The sequence below is a fragment of the Sinohyriopsis cumingii genome, unplaced genomic scaffold, assembly GCF_028554795.1.
Source record: "Sinohyriopsis cumingii isolate HCF-2022 unplaced genomic scaffold, ASM2855479v2 utg001940l, whole genome shotgun sequence".
Lineage (NCBI taxonomy): Eukaryota > Metazoa > Mollusca > Bivalvia > Unionida > Unionidae > Sinohyriopsis > Sinohyriopsis cumingii.
In genome coordinates this window covers 160,976-177,970 of record NW_028316087.1, presented here as the reverse complement: position 1 = coordinate 177,970, position 16,995 = coordinate 160,976, and the positions used below count along the sequence as shown (strand labels likewise).

General features: G+C 38.7%; 1 long non-coding RNA gene across 2 annotated transcripts in view; it reads right to left on the bottom strand.

Annotated features, from left to right (window-relative positions):
- The window catches only part of LOC149771344 (uncharacterized), an 80,342-nt gene extending 65,489 nt beyond the window's left edge, over positions 1–14,853 (bottom strand). For both annotated transcript variants that reach the window (XR_016418325.1, XR_016418324.1), the window contains exons 1-2: positions 14,729–14,853; positions 8,967–9,026 (exon numbers count right to left, since the gene is read on the bottom strand). This is a non-coding gene — a long non-coding RNA (uncharacterized LOC149771344). The remainder of the gene's footprint in view (positions 1–8,966; positions 9,027–14,728) is intronic.
- Between the last annotated feature and the right edge of the window lie 2,142 nt (positions 14,854–16,995).

Here is a 16,995-nt window from a genome sequence, read left to right as displayed (position 1 = left end):
TGCCTTGTACGATTATATTGATAAAGTCAAATCTCAAAGTACAGTAGTAATGTACGGTACAATAAAATTCAAATTTATGAAAAACAAAAAAGACGTATGAGGGGCCCTGAGTGGCCGAGAGGTCTAAAGTGCTCGCATTTACAGGTCACTAACACATTACCTCCGTCGTTGCAAGTCTGAGTCTCGGTCGATGGTTTTTCCCAATTTCTTCCTCGACCAAATATACTTGTCGTCATACATTTCATATGCGTTTAACCAAACGAAACTAAAACACGATAACTAAAATCATTTTCAGTTCAATTACTGAAGTCAAGCACATGAGAAACATGTATAGTTTTGTGAAAGACTCATATTTATTATTTTACCTAAAGCATGTTGAGTTCATTTGGGCAATGAAATCAAGAATATGCTGGAGGTCTATACAACACAGAAATATCATTTTTTATCAATAGCAATAATAGCTTATTAAAATGAACATAACAAATTTACGTTGAGTCAGCATGGACTATACTTACTTAAATCGACAAGTCTTATAAATATATATTTTTCTCCCATTTGAAAAAGAAAGTAATAAATATTATGAATGCAATTATGTTATCAATATCATCTTTTGTTTCACTGACACAACAAATGTCATAGTTTTCTACCAGGACATACACTTCTGGCTCAAAATCTCTACGGATTAAGATACATGTTAGATTCAGTACACATTTTCTTACTTGGATCTAACCATCTACTGTTTTCAGTGTTGCTATTATTATTTTTGTTTTTATTGGTTACAGTCACAAGAGACTTTTTGCAGTGAAAGGAACATCACGACGTATCCAGTATATCAGAGTCGATCGACAAATTATTATTCGAATCAGTAGGATCGGTAGGTTATCTAACAGAACAACGGTCTCATTTTTCAATATATTGATGTCTTTGTAATGGCTGTTGGATGAGTTACATGTGATATGGTCAGAGTGACTGCCACATCGTCAGAAGGGGAACATGCCATTTTCAGGTTTGCAGATGATAAATGACAGTTAGTTCAGGTGTCGGATGCTGTGATAGTTTTGGTTTGATATTGCTGGAGTCATTATCATTTCATTCACAACCATAGATAAAGTGTAAATCAATTATATAATAACAAGTTTTTTCAGGGTTACCAGGGCCAGCATGGCCAACATTATCACTGTCAACATCAGGCTTGATTGTTTAGATGTGCTCAGTCTCAGGTGTGTCAGGTTGACTGCAAAGTATAATGATCTGCCAGTCACAAAACATTTCCTTATATATATGACCATCAATCATCAGCATAGTGGGATATTTGAACAAGATCTTCAAGGCTTTAGACCTGTTACGTTTTTCTGACAGCACCATTGTTGCATACAATCAAGATAAGCTCCGATTTCCGTCCTTCTAAGTTCAATGGCATTCGAAGGCTACGCTCGATGCCTCCATAATCATTGATTGCAGAAATGAAAGCTCTGTCCAAAATCTTTACTTAGTGATCAACAATAAGTTGATACAAGGGACTACTGTTCTACTGCTCAAAAAGAACTTCCAGGAATTCAAGATAAGACTGTTCTTCTTTCTTTTCACTGATGACGCCATATCATACAAAGTGTTAGAGTGAAACCCAATGTCGATATGACTTTCCACTAAGGAAAATCCATAACGAAATTTTAAAGATAGCAGCCATGCTGGCCATCCGAGATGTCAGATTAGTATTATTTGTCTTTTGGATCCAACTGGATATCACAAGAAGACTTTTGGTGAAAACCCCACTTGATATGTCCATCCATCTATGAGGAGCGGCGACGACATTTTCAAAGTGGCTGCTGTGGCAGTCATTCTGTAGGTCAGATTAATATCATTGTCACGTGACATGGCATGAGGTCTCTGAGTGGAAAAACCCCATGTATAGTACGGCTTCATTTCAGGGCGAATAAAGATAGGACTTTCAAATGGCTGGCCATAGAGGATAACACATTAGTTGCTTTGGAGGTGGGAGCTTACTGTCATCATATTTATTAAGTATTCTGGTGAAATCCCCATGTTGATAAGACCATCGACGCATATGATTATAAATACAATTTTATAGATGACCACTGTGATGGCAACATTGAATGTCTAAGTAGTGTCATTTTCATTTAGAACCCACTTGGCCAACTGATGAATATTATTCGACGTTTTGATGATATAACAGTAAACCATGTAAGAGGTGTATATAGGAACACTTTCTCGACATGAAAAGGACAAGTTGTTTCTCCAGCCTGTAATCCTTTGAAGACTTCACACTGATTAACAACTCACAAACTATGCATAACCCCACCCTTAAAGAATATACACTTATTTAGAAATATAATGGGAGCTAATCTGCATGGATTCTTGGGTCTGCAATTACTGATCCACCCATTCCTTTCCTATCCTAACTTGTAAACCGTTGAGATCCCAACCCAAGTGAGACAAGGCTGCTTAGTTGTTAAGTCATTAGCTTAATGAACAGAACCAGTTTGATTCCCATTAGCGTTATCCTCACTAAGATATGTTGACCTTGCTCATAGTCAAACTCAAATATGTTCAGAAACAGGTTTTATGAAGTTTTCATCTGTTCAGCCTATCAGATGCAAAATGATCGCATTAATATAAGTAGAGGTAACTGAGCACTGAGCTTGTTCAGAATTTTGATGATATTACATATAGCATATAAACTAGATCAGATCAAAATCTGATCATAAATAAGACCTCTACGATGTGCACCAGATATGCCAAATTAATATGTGTGCATGTCGCTTTTATTACAACTCACTCTAGAGGAATTACAGTATTGTTGATTCAATTCAAAATAATCCTAAAGTGTTGTATCACAAGTCTGAACGAATAGAGTATTCCGAATGAATTCCATGTCTCGAATGTGTTAATATACCACTATCCTTAATATCCTTGGATACAGTCTTTATGCATCAAACTGGCACTGTCCAGAATGTCTTTGAATAAATTCACTCAATTCCAAACTATGACTTTAGTACAGACAGTAATATGAGTACTTTGTAATTCCTTTGAAATTTAATCTAAACACAAACCTTAAATACACATATAGACTGATATTAAACCAGGAAAAAAAACTAGAAATCAGAAGGAATCAGCTTTTTCTTTATGTAAATTTCTGTGACTCTATTACGACTCTATGTTACAATGCCACCCTACGTGACATTTGTCAATCTTTATCCCCAAAATGATATATTTTACAATACATTTCGTTGTGATATAGATCGTAACACAAGTCACTTGACTTAACCATCAAATGGAAAACTAATTCAAACGTGTCAAAACGTTCAAGATATAGAACAAGAAAACAAATAAATAATTTATTTATAACTCCTTGCAATCTACAGTCATGGATCAAATAGTTCAAGACACAATATAGATGAACATAACAGTACACGTTAAAATCTATTCCGAAATATCTTGTATGTGTGTTTGCATGGTCCGCCAATCAGATGAAAGATAACCTCAACATCATGAATGAAAGTTGCTTAGATCATCTTGAATCTTTAAAACATTAGCCTGAATATCAAATCTACCAAATATAGAAATGACTTGAGTGTACACAAGCAGGTACTGACAGACAGACGCATGATGGACAAAATGCTCGGTAAGCTTTTTGAAAAGTGAGCTAAAATAATTCAAAATATGTTGAGTTGTAAATAGTTTAAATTGCTTTAAGAGATACACCTAGGTAGGATAGAACGAAAGCTCTCTATAGAAATTTGTATTCTATTTTTGCAATACTTATACCATTCCCGAGATGTCAACTATAGTCAAGTTGAATTCATATAACGTTTTGGTATTTATATTTAGAAACTTCATTAAGTCCTGACTGTAGAAAATCATCAGGTTGTTGTGAGATAAATAACACAACACTAACTTGCTCATGATAATAACATTTCTTTTGCTTTGATTTAGGCTTTGCAAAATGGAATGTACGAATTGCTGATAATATTAGTTAACACTTCATCAAAATGTAGCTCTTTAAGAAGAATGCTAATATATATTGTTTTAATATAATTGGAAAGATCGATACCTGATAGTTATGATAAACGAATGAACAATTTCAGACTATCTCAATGCTACATGTCTTATTAAAAGGTCTCGAAACCATTTTCATTGTTTTTTAAAGAGTTTTTAGTCATGAACACAATCTGCTGTGTCAAGTTGTGTCTCTAATAATGCATGTAGAACTGCTCATTTGGAAGACTGAACAAGATTACTGTAAACATCATTTATACGTCTATATTGTGTTTCAGTCTCCTTCGTAAGCACTTATCACACTAAATGTAATGTGCAGAAACCATCTTTATCTTATTCGAATTACCACGAAGTTCCAGCTGGACATAAATAAATGGCGGAGGGGGGGGGAGGGTTTGTCTAACTTGTGTATATATAAACTATATGGGAATCCCAGTTTAATTTCTGGATGCCTTGAATGCCCATCAAATTTCGAAGTGTCCCAATCTGATGATTTTTTAAAGAGATGATTTAAGAGATTGCCTACATCCTGAAATGGATGCCAAAGCACTTGGTGATGTTTGTCCATCGGTGTCGATGAGAACCATTTAATGTCCTCAATTTACTGGGGTGGGTCTGAAGATGGCTGATCAGTCCGATCCGGGCCCGGAACAGTTTGTTGCAGTGGGGACATGGATGTACAGGTTGCTGACTGGGAGTTGCGGAACTGCCGTTCCTGGATTTGCGCAGATCACGTTACTCAGCTGCGTCCACCAGACTTTTCTGCTCAAAGGCTGCCGCACCGGAATTGACTTGACTGCGCCAAGCAGCTCGATTTGCAGCGACACTCTTCCAGCTGTCAGGATCAATGCCTGAGTTCTTCAGCGAGGAATTTAGGTTGTCCTTGTACCTCTTTTTTGACCACCGTGAGATCTCTTGTATTGCTTTAGCTCTCCATAGAAGACCTTCTTGGGTAGGCGTTCTACCGGCATGCGAACAACATGGCCAGCCCATCGGAGTCGTGCCTTTCACAGCATGGTGTAGATGCTTGTCATGTCGGCCTGAGTGAGCACCTCTGTGTTCGGTACCTTGCCCTGCCATCTGATATTCATTAGTTTCCTCAGGGAACTCATATGGAAGTGGTTCCGTTCTGTAGCATGGCGGCTATACACAGTCCATGTCTTGCGAGCATAGAGGAGGGTGGGGACAACAACCGCTGCGTAGTTTGGTGGCAAGCTTCATGCCTCACCTATCCCAGACATTTCTGTGGAGTCTGCCAAAGGCTACGATGGATTTGGCAATATAGGTGCTGCCGAGGAATGTGAATCTGTCTACATTTTTGAGCTTTTGGCTATTGACAGTGATATATGGTTCCAGGTAATCTTCTCCAGGAGTTGGCTGATGCAGAACATCGGCCTTGCTGAAAGAGATGGTGAGTCCGACGTTGGTGCACGCTGTGGAAAAGAGGTCCATGCTCTGTTGCATGCCTGCATCCGTGCCGGAGTTGAGGACACAGTCATCTGCAAACAGGAGAATGTTCTCCACTTGGACTTTAGGTTTGGCTTGAAGCCTCCTCAGGTTGAAAACTTCCCGTTCAGCCGGTGTTGGAGACCTACTCCCACAGTACTGTCCTTGAAAGCATCCATCAACATTACGGAGAACATGAGGCTGAAGAGAGTGGGGGCTAAGACGCATCCTTGTTACACACCATTCGAAACTGCAGAGGGTTCGGAATGGTTAACCTGGTCCTGGACTCTGGCAAGCATGCCATCATGAAAATGCCTCACCATTTCAATGAAGACTTCAGGATATCCAAATTTGGCGATGATCTTCCAAAGGTCTTACTGGCTGACAGTGTCGAATGCCTTAGACAGGTCCACAAAGGTGATGTATAGCTAGACATTTTGTTCCAGACACTTTTCTTACTTCTGCCTGGCAGCAAAGATCATGTAGATGTTGCATCTCTTCTTTCTGAAGCCACACTGACTTTCTGGCAGTAGGATATGATCAAATTGTTATGTGAGTTTGTTCAGCGGTAGCCTGGCGAGGACCTTGCCCGCTATGCAGAGTAGAGAGATTTCTCTATGGTTGTCGCAGGATTGGCGATTGCCTTTGCGTTTGTAAATATGGATGATAAATGCATCTTTGAATTCCTCGGGTATGCGTTTCATCTTCCAGATCAAACAGAACATTTCTGTTAGCCTTTCCACCAGCTTAGGCCCATCAGACTTGTAGATCTTAGCTGGAGTTTTCCCACTAGACAGGAGTTCAATGGACTTATGAATTTTCAGCACTGTTGGAGGGTCAGTCAATCTCTGGTTGATCTCCACCTGGGGTAGACAGTTGATCGCTTCATCGTTGACGGAAGAGGGTCTGTTGAGGATACCGTCAAAGTGTTCTGCACAACGTTATAGTATCTTCTCCTTCTCGGTTATGAGAGTGCTGCCATCGGATTTCAAGCGTGGGGCTGTGCCTGATGTTACTGGGCCATAAAGATCACGAAGAGCACAATATAAATTTTTCATGTCGTGTCTGAATATCATCAGCCTTTTGGCTCATCCATGTGTCCTGCATCTCGTGCAGTTTCTTCTGCACAGCGTGGCGGACTCTGCTGAAGGCATCTTTCTTTGCAGCGGATTTGGGGTCGATTTGTACGCACGATGGAGATGATGCTTCTCCTCTAGCAGGGACTGTATTTCTTCACAGTTCTCGTCGAACCAATCTTGGTGCTTTTGCGCAGTGTTGCCAAGGGTTTCAGATGCAGTAGAGTGCACCAGATGTTTGAATGCCGCCCTGCATTTCTCTACTTCGATGGTATCAGAGTCTATGGTTTCTAGCTCACTTTTCAGAGCTTCAGACAGAGCTTGCTCAGTGTTGCGGACTTTAAGCCTGGAGACGTTGAGTCGCTTTGAGACTTTAATTCACTGTGGACGTCTTGGGGTTGAAATCTAATATTCATCTTGGAAATCAGTAGCATGTGGTCTGTCCAGCAGTCAGCACAACACACGGCCTTGGTCACACGGACATCCTACCTGTCATTCCTACGGACTAAGCTGTAGTCGAGCTGATGCCAATGATTAGACCGTGGGTGCATCCAAGTTGGTTTATTACGGTTAGGCAGACGGAAGACGCCGTTTGTGATCAGGAGATCCTATGTTGCGCAATTCCTCAAGAGCAAATGTCCATTGCTGTTGCAGTTGCCAATTCCATGTCTACCAATAACTTCCTCTCACGAGATGTGGTCCGCGCCAACTCTGGCGTTAATATCACCAAGAATGATCAGCTTGACTGACTTTGGTTCTGAAGCAATCAGAGCTTCCAGATCCTGTTTGAACTTGTCTTTGGCTTCCTCCGAGTTGGTCATGGTTGGTGCATAAGCACTAATGAGTGTGGCTATCTTTTCTTCATGTTAGGGTAGCTTCAGCATTATAAGCCGGTCATTAATTCCCTTTGATAAGATGAAGAACTTATTCACCAAGCTCGATTTGACAGCGAATCCAACTCCAGACTCACGACATTCATCGGTGCCACGTCCGCTCCAGAAAAAGGTGTATCCAGCTCCAACTTCAGTCAGCTGGCCCTCGTTGACCAAGCGAGTTTCACTCAGGGCTGCTATCTCTATGTTGTAGCGAGCAAGTTCTCTTGCAATCAGCGCTGTTCTTTTATCCAGTCTGTCAGCCTCTGCACGATCCAATAGAGTGCGTATGTTCGACGCACCAAGAGTGAGTGGAACAATTCGGGTTTTATTTGTGTTTCGACCGCAAGAATGGGACTCCCTCCAGCCGCGGTAAGCTGGTCGGGGTAGATAAAGCAGGCTTTCTTAGGCATCTTTTCTAGCCCCTTTCACAGTCTACGGAGGTAAGCAGCGCTATCCTGAAGAGGTCTGCTTAGTCGCTCAGACGGCTGTCGACATCCATTTCTGCTTCAGGTCAATGGAAGACGAAAATATGGCCTAAGCCGCCTGCGTGCAGGTCTGCCACTACATCTACCAGTGCATTCAATCTCCCGTCCAGGCTCCACTTTGTCCAATTGCAAGACGTAGTCAAGACGGCTAGAATGGAGCCTGGATGCAGTTGATGACCATGGTCTTGCCATGCTCTTAGCGCTCCACATCGCTTTGAAGGGTCCGCCTTCCTGCCCGTTGACCAACTGGTGGTTCCTCCGCGCAGTCCGCCGGGTCCAGTCTTCACATGCAATGGGTAACAATCCCTGACTCACCTAGGGTTTGAGACCCATCGTTTACCCTCAACCTGGTTTAGCCGGCCAGTCGAAGCCGTTGCTCGTGGTGTGGCCGCTGCACATGCTACAGGTTCTTGGAGCCACAGGTGAGAGCTCAGCGCTAAATGGAGACCAAAGTTGGACTAGCTACCCCCCCCCCCAAGGGAATACGACTGCTACCACCATCAGAGGTACTAACCCTATATGTGCACCCCTTACCTGCATACGATTGTACTGTTGTATCGTCTGTTTTTATATTTTTCAAGCACTAACCTATACGTCAAATGATTCTAAAGTTACATATTTGGCATATAATAGGTGTTTCAACCTCCAGGAGTGTTTCTGATTATTAGCAGCAGAATGACATAAACCCATAAATTATAGCTCTTTATGTCTATATAATCTTTCAAATCATTGTTTATATCTAAAGAGACGCAAAGATTGATGACCAATATCTTCAATTTATTATGGTTATCTTTCGTCAGTTTTGTCATCACTTCTTTATAGAATTTACAACATGCTATAGACAATATACATTCATTTTTTTCACTGTCCACTGATTTATGAAGTTGATGCGAATGCAGCCTCCTTTACAATGAAACAAAACTATCTAACAATTATGAGAAAGATGTCGTCACATAAGAGTGACTCCTATAAAAAAAGGTATGTTTGAAATTTCAATGCAATGTTCACATTAAATGACACCTGTACATAATGTATAGAGTGAGAGAGATTTAAATTTCACCGTTTACCTCTGAGTTTCCTCGTTTTCTCTATCAGGTTATGTTGCTTCCTTTCATCAATGACTCCAGCTGAAGAAGAAAACTATGTAAGAAAATATAATTTGTCATTCCCTGGAGTCCTGTATCCTTATCTTTGAAAACTACCGGAATCTGACACGAACTAGCGTTAAGGATTACTTAATTTGTTCTAAACTTCTCAAATGTTTGGTCCACCTTAAAAAATTGCATTCTTAAACAAAACAAAATTACTGAGAACGACGCATTATACGTCCAAGCCACTTTTAATAGTACTCTGTTCAGATTTTGCATATAAACCATCTTCTTTTTGTCCGCCAGAGTGACCATAACTTTTGTCTGTTTGACCATACACGTGATAGGTCTAATCCCTACCCTTTATTCTTTCAGACAAAAATCCTTGATCTTTAACATTTCCACATCAACATCAATATCCTTCATTTCTCCAAATTCATGGATCATTTTTTTGTTTTTGTTTGTTTCATTTCAACAGTCAGTGACTTTGACCTCTGATATCTAAGCACTAAAATAAACAAGGTATTTATTACACTAAGTGCATCCACAAAGATTGGCAACTGTAAATGATGAAAAACTCAGATCATTTTGAAAAATATTTGAACGTAGCACCTGAAATCAATATGATTATGTCTTACCTCTAATGTGCTCTTTGTCAACTTCAGACACCGTTTACTTCTTTCAGTCACAGTGACCCTGACGTCTGAGATTTCGAACCTGAGATCAATCTATGTTTACCTTACACAAAATGCAAGCCATTCCGAAAGGTGTAAACTGCATATCATTGACAACAAACATTTTTTCGCATAAACCAAATTTTAAACAGAGAGACTTCGGGATATCATAAACTAATATCCACATATCTGACTCAAGGCCTGTTAAAACTTCAGTACCCATATGATGTACACCTTGTGCTGTAATTATAATAAATGGAAGATGAAACTCAGTGTCAAAATTGAATGACTTACAAAATAATCCAGTAAATACAGTTAAGATTTTTATTTTTATTTTGCTTTATTGTATGACAAGCATGCCATAGTTATGTGGTCTGTATAAAAGCGGCATTATAATTAATGGAAATTTTTATATTTTTCTATCTATGATGTCCGTACTTTACATTTTAAAAAATACTCTAATAGATAAAAAAGATATACCTGATGACTCAATATTTCTAAATCAGTGACGGCAGTAAGAAAAAAAAATAGCATTTATATTCAAAATAATGCCTGATATTTTTAAAGTTCTGAAATTTATTCTGAGTTTCAAACCAGCAAATAATTGTAATAATTATTAATTTGTTTTTTTATTTCTTTTAGGAGTACGTGTGCGTGTATTGGAATAATAATAATAATAATAATAAATATCTACATTACATATTCTTGTCAAATATTGGTCAAAATACTTCCAAGCCCAATACCATCCAAATACAGATCAAACAAATGTTTCAAGTATATATATTTAACCTATGTGATATGATACACTCAATAACACCACTTCCGACAAAACATACCTGCCACTTCATTTAAGACAAGGTGCACAAGGAAAAGATTGCATAAGTTGTTGGAATTTGATGATGCAGATTTCTTACCGATAATGCTACTCATTTTCCTTTTCACGTCTAGCGTATACAGATTAGTTGTTCACGCCTGATCATTTTAACGGGTAAACCTTGAGGATAAAAGTTATTCTGGCCTCGTTTAAAAGGATGGTGACACTGGATAAACAACGGGATGGTTCCATTATATTAATTAGGGTCCAATTTCCGTTGACGGTCCCTTATTTTTTAGTTTGAAATATTAGTCGAAAGTCAGTGTATCTTGCTTCCAAGAATTTTCCTTTATTTCATTCATATCCATTACTGGAGTTATTAGATCGTAACCGTAATTGTACATTTATCATTACCGGAAGTTATCCTATCATACATAAAACTGGCATAGTTTAAAGTGCATTTAATCACTATCTATTGCCCGTCCTAGGACAAGAGTGATTAAAGAAAGGAAAAATGAAATCAAAATTGCAAGGAGCGAGTTTGAAAGAAAGTTTCAATATACAAATACAAGAAAGTATTTTTAAAATGTTGGATGCCACCGCGTGTTTTGAACTCGGGACCTCTTGTATGACAGAAGTGACACACAGAAAGGCAAATTTGGGTATTTATATATAACATAATACCTCAGTGTCCAAGCCGGCCTTTGGTATCTTGATGAATCAACTTTACAGACAGAATAAGCGAAGTTCGTGAAAATAGACTGAAGCAGGAGTACAAAGTTCGAAATAGACTGTTTAGAAAAATAGTTTTGTATAATTTCATTTATGAATATCAAAGTGGTGATGAAAAGTTACTGAAAGATTATTTTAAATAAACATGGAAACATTTCTTATTCCGCTTTATCACAGCTGTTCTACAACATGACACGGCAACCTCCACTGTAGAAGTCTTACTTTTAAAATGTAAATATGAGTAAATATTTTATAAAAAGATTAATTGTATAGAAATGGACCTTGAAACCTTGGACCACTGAGCCATAGTTTTCGTCCGACAAGACAACAAGATACCAATCTATCACTTGTTTTTCAATGTTCTTGTTTAAATGTATGGCGGGAATTCCGTACATAGCATAGTACCGACACAAAGGTGAACCTTTTATCAGTGAAAGTGCGGATGTGGTAATTCTGCGAAATAAGTGCAAAGTGAAATGGCTGAGGTGACTTTTCGCCTGAATCACTATCTAGCATGCTATATACTGGGATTCTCCAACATAGAAAAAGCTGACAAGAGAGCAATTACGACATTTTTGTTTACTATCTGTTTGGGTAGTTGACAGCACATATTACAATAACCGAGACACAAATTCCGTGGTTTGCATTGCTTATATTCAACACATAGACAGAAATCCATCTGCCATGGTATTGTACGTCTTGGTCTGTTGTGAAACACTAGATTTACGTAGTGACTATTTTTCTTTAAATTAACCAAATCATGTTTTTTGTATTACTATTGAAAATGGAATATAATTTCAAAAGGTGTTCCATTATCCATTATGTTGACTTGAGTCTACTTGGTACATATGCTGCAAAGATAAGATTACTATGATTTAAAACAAACGACTTTAATTCAGTGTGAAACTAACTAATGGCTGCAGATGCAATTAAGAAACATAATTATTGTAATAAACCCTTTTGTTATATTATGTTAGATCAAAAACAGATAAATGTGTTTCTGCTAATATTTAAAAAGGCAACTTTTATACAAAACAAGAACAAAATTATATAAAAACCGTTACATTTAGACTTATAATAATAATAATGTTTGTATCTGATATGAATAATACCTAAACATAGACAAAAAAATTGCGAGTGATGAGGTTAGAAACGATAAACCGATATATAAACAATTTCCCAAAATACGGGTGACGCGATGAAAACTTCTCAATGCTGGGTCCCACAAATTGTTTTGTTGGATTCATCACTTGACGCAGCTCATAGCAAATTATTACGTAAAGAAAGATAAAGGAAAAACTCAGCTACCGATACATACTGTGACTCTTAATTTAAATGAGTCCACGTGTTTCTTGGAAAGTCCACCAATATAATGCAAATTACATATAAATGTGTCCTTCGTAACACTGTTGATGGTAAAGTAGTGTCCACCGCTGTTGTGTACAATGTTCTCTCTTCTTGTTTGGCTTTGGAAAACTACTCCAAAATCAAGAAATCAAACACCATCGGCGTTTGTTTTTAGTATCGCGAGTGAAATTTACATGAAAAAAAGAGGAGACTGCCATTTTCCTTGTCTATGCCAAGTGCAGAGAAACTCAAGAAGAAAGAGAGAAGTATATAAAATTTATTCTCACTGAGCAGACTGTACATTGTCAGAAAAGCCCTATAATGTGCGGGACCCAAGGCCGCAAGCAATGAGAGGGGCCCCAAGCAAACAAATTGCATTGGGAGTTAATTTCCGTCAGCAGCGCGGGGCCCCTGAAAGCGCGGGGCAAAGACGGTTGCCTCGTTTGCCTTGCCCTTGGGCCCGGCCTGTGCATTGTATTCTCCATGTGCAATTTTCTAGGTGGGGAAGGAGTTCATCCATGCCAAAAATAATCTTTAAATTTTTTAAATACAACATGATTTATAGTAAATAAGTCATATAAAACAAGATGTTTCCTTGAGTATTATATAAATGGACAGACCTGGCGATGGGTTAAGTATGTACTGGGCCGATTGTGAGTAGTCCGAGTTTGGATGGAGTCGAACACATTAGTAGATCCTGTGGACCGAGAAGTCCAGGAAACGCTGACATTTACCATTACAACCATGTTTAGTGGTAACCGTCATAATAATTAAATCAGTTCCCTCTTAAAAAAAAGTCTAAAAACAGTGTCACTACGCATAGTTTTTGTTTTGCCCAAACAACAATATGACGCATTATATTACAACCTCCAGCACTGTGAAGGTTGATTTCAGTACAAACACCTTCGACCACAGATACAATAAAACGGCTGAAGTAGTCGAAATGTCGTGAATTACAATGTCTTTAGAAAGCATTTATATTTCCAATAGGTGTGTCTCATTTAAAACCTATTTTGGGAAAACCATCTGAATGTCTCTGATCAGAGTTTAAACAACTAGTACATAGCTCACCTTTGCTTTCGTGATTCAAATAAACACCGTTAACATTGTTATGCCAAAAATAATTTAAGACCAAGGTGATTTGGGCGCCTGTTCCAACAAAGTCCGAACATTACTTCTTTTTTATTTGGATGGGATGCGGTGGAATTATTTTTTTAAATAAAAAAAAATTGTCCAATAAATGGGTTGACAAAAAATTCATGTTCTGATTTATAGAATAAAATCCTATTATATCCATTATATTTGTTGAGAATATGAGTACGTAAATTATGAAAAAGAAAGGATACCAGGTCGCATTCCCACCCTGTCCACAGTAATGGAACAAGAATCATTGTGTTAAGTTTATGTTTTTGTACATGATGTTAATTTCAATTTAGATGAGCTAATGTCTTGTGTGGAACCTATCTCACCGTGTGAATGAGAAATAAATAGTCCACTTGACGTGCACTTTGTTTCTTCTAATAAATGAAGAGCTAATTATGACTGTAGTGACACTCATCAGTAACATAATAGTTTTTATATTTAAATATTAACCAGGTTATAAATTTAAGATACTACCGAGTCAAGTCAGAATGAAGGGTAATTTTACTCCACCCTCACCTACCCCCATCATACATGCACATATAGTTGCGCTTTGTAGGTGTTTACACTGGTTAGGTGAATAGTGGAATGTCGATTAAACTTTTTGCAGTACGATTATATTTCCCCATTGCTTGCTGTGAGATCTTGGCGATTTGGTCATGTCTGTCCTTCCCAAGACGATTAATAGTAAGTATGCACAAACGCACCCATCAAAGACAAATCAAATTTATTGGGGACCAAGCAATGAAGTTTCCAGTTGCGTGGGTTGTGACCTGGGATTGGTTTGGATAAAATTTCTACCCCTCAATAGCTTCAAAACCTCTTGTTCCAATTAATACAGGAAAAAGAACATATCCATTACATTGTTTGGGAAACATATATGTAGGCAAAATAAAAATTATTCTAGCTGGAATGAAAGTACCAGCTATTCCCACCCCAAATTAAATTACATTCACAGTAAAGACAAATGTTTTTCGAAAGAAAAACCAAACTACCTAGTATTCCTCATTTGTTTTTCTCGATCGTCATAATACCTTGTACATCCTAAGTTGTATCAGTCTACATCAGATTGGCATAGTCCTCTGTATACGACCTGTCTCCTGCGACATTCCTTCGAAATAGACTAAATACCTACCAATATACTGAGCGACGATTTTCATTCTATCCACAAGCTATTTAGGGACTTCACCACCTGGCTCGATGCCATATTTACAGTCATGAGTCATATTTTTTTTTGGTAGAACACTTAACACTTGATTTAATCCATTCAGTCGAAAATAGCTCTGCATTTACAAGTCCTCTCAAGCCCAAACTACTCGAACATATATAGCTACAAGGGACAATCTTCGATAAGGGCCAAAACTGAAACTCATATAGATATAATAAATCAATATCAATCGTCTATTGCTTACATTAATCAATGGTCACAACATCAGACACTTTTATACGATTTTTATGAGAGAGAGAGAGAGAGATAGACTTTGTGACTTAAAGACCACTATGTCATTTTCGGGGGAATACGGTGTGGAATTTGGTGGGGGTGGTGTGGTGAAATTCTTTGAGAAAAAGAAAAACATGTCCGACTCTCTAAGATATTTTTTTGTAATTCTTCTTCTTCTTGATTATACAATACCATATTATATTCATTGTATTATGATTTGGGTTTTGGGGGTTGGTGCGGGGTCGATACGGGACTGCTCATTTGGTAGAGAGTAGGGTTAGTAATGATTGGGAAAGACAATTAGGTTCTTCTACCTAGGCATGATATATACGTCAACGCCAATAAAGTGACCTAAACTACGCACACCATGTTAGCATTTGTTAGAACAAGAGCGTGTAAGCAAGCATTTGAAATTGCAGTATTTTAAAGAAAATATTGGAGATCATGGATGTGATGTGATGTGATTTGGATTCTTCACGTAGCTTTAACAATTTTTCAGTCATATCGCTACAATGTTAGCAGTGTGACAGTTTATACTGATGTCTAGCACTGGGGCATCATGCCGCAGACATGTAGCATGATGTCCCACCCAGTCACATTATCCTGACACCAGGCTTACAAGTCCTAACACTAACCTCTTAATGCTGAGCGCCAAGCGAGGCAGCTGTTAGTACGATTTGTGTAAGCCTTTGTTATGACTCGGCCGGGGATCGAACCCGCGACCTCCCGCATCCATGGCGGACGCTCTAACCACTAGGCCACCGGAGCGATCATGGAAATCATGGAAGGGTAGAACATAATTAAAAAATGCAGCTTTGCATGATTAAGGAAACGAAAAAATATAAAGGGATTTTATTTCTTACTATTGTTAACAGCCCTATGGAAAAAAAGATCTCAAAATCTTGTTCAGTTCAACAACGCGTGAGTAGTGAAGTGGGGCGATATGGGCTCAATGGGAATTAGCATTAAAAAAACACCCTGGGGGGATATAGCCTCAATGGGAAATTTAACATTACGAAAACCCCTGGGGGGATATAGCCTCAAGGGAATTTAACATGGGAAAAAATCGTGGGCCTGTTGAGCCTCAAGGGAATTTAACATAGGCAAAAAAAAATCTTGGGCCTGTTGAGCGTCAAGTGGAAATGGAACAGGGTCGGGACCCTATTTTAATACGGTCCCGACCTGATGGGTCTATGGAAATGGAACAGGCGAAAATTGAAACAGGGAGGGGTCTCTATTTTTTTTTTTTTTAAAATAAAAAGGGGTAGGCAATTAAAGTCAAGGTCCTTTCGAGATATTGGAGTGGCCCTGAAAAGGGCCTTTGGTTTTATGTTAATATACCTTAACATAAAGGGCATCTGTGACATCTTCTTGTCCTTAGACTGCGCCTGACTGCAGGACCATATATTAAGACCCTTTTGAGGCATCCTTGCCTCTCCACACAGATTCTTCGCATCCACAGGCTGGTGTCTGTCCTGTGGATAACTGTCCAGTTGGATCGGACATACATTGGTATGTCCGTCTGGAACATCATAGAAGACACAAGCATTGAAGATTGTACGTCGGTCCACATGTTGGGGTGCCGAGAACAGGTGAAGGAATGCAGTGAACTGCACTTATTTATAGGGAGAGGAAGGATTGAAACGGATTGAGTTCGTTGACCAATCCAAACACGCGTTACAAAATTCAGTCAGCCCACGTCCAATCCGAAGAGAGCAGTCTGTGACGTCACGTGGTCTATATAGATTCGCTAGCGCCTGTGCGCAGTCAATTCATGCGACAGTTTTTCAACATGACGGAAGCTCAGAAAACGATAAATTGGGGTGCACCAGCCGTGGAGACTACCCAAGGGAACCCGGA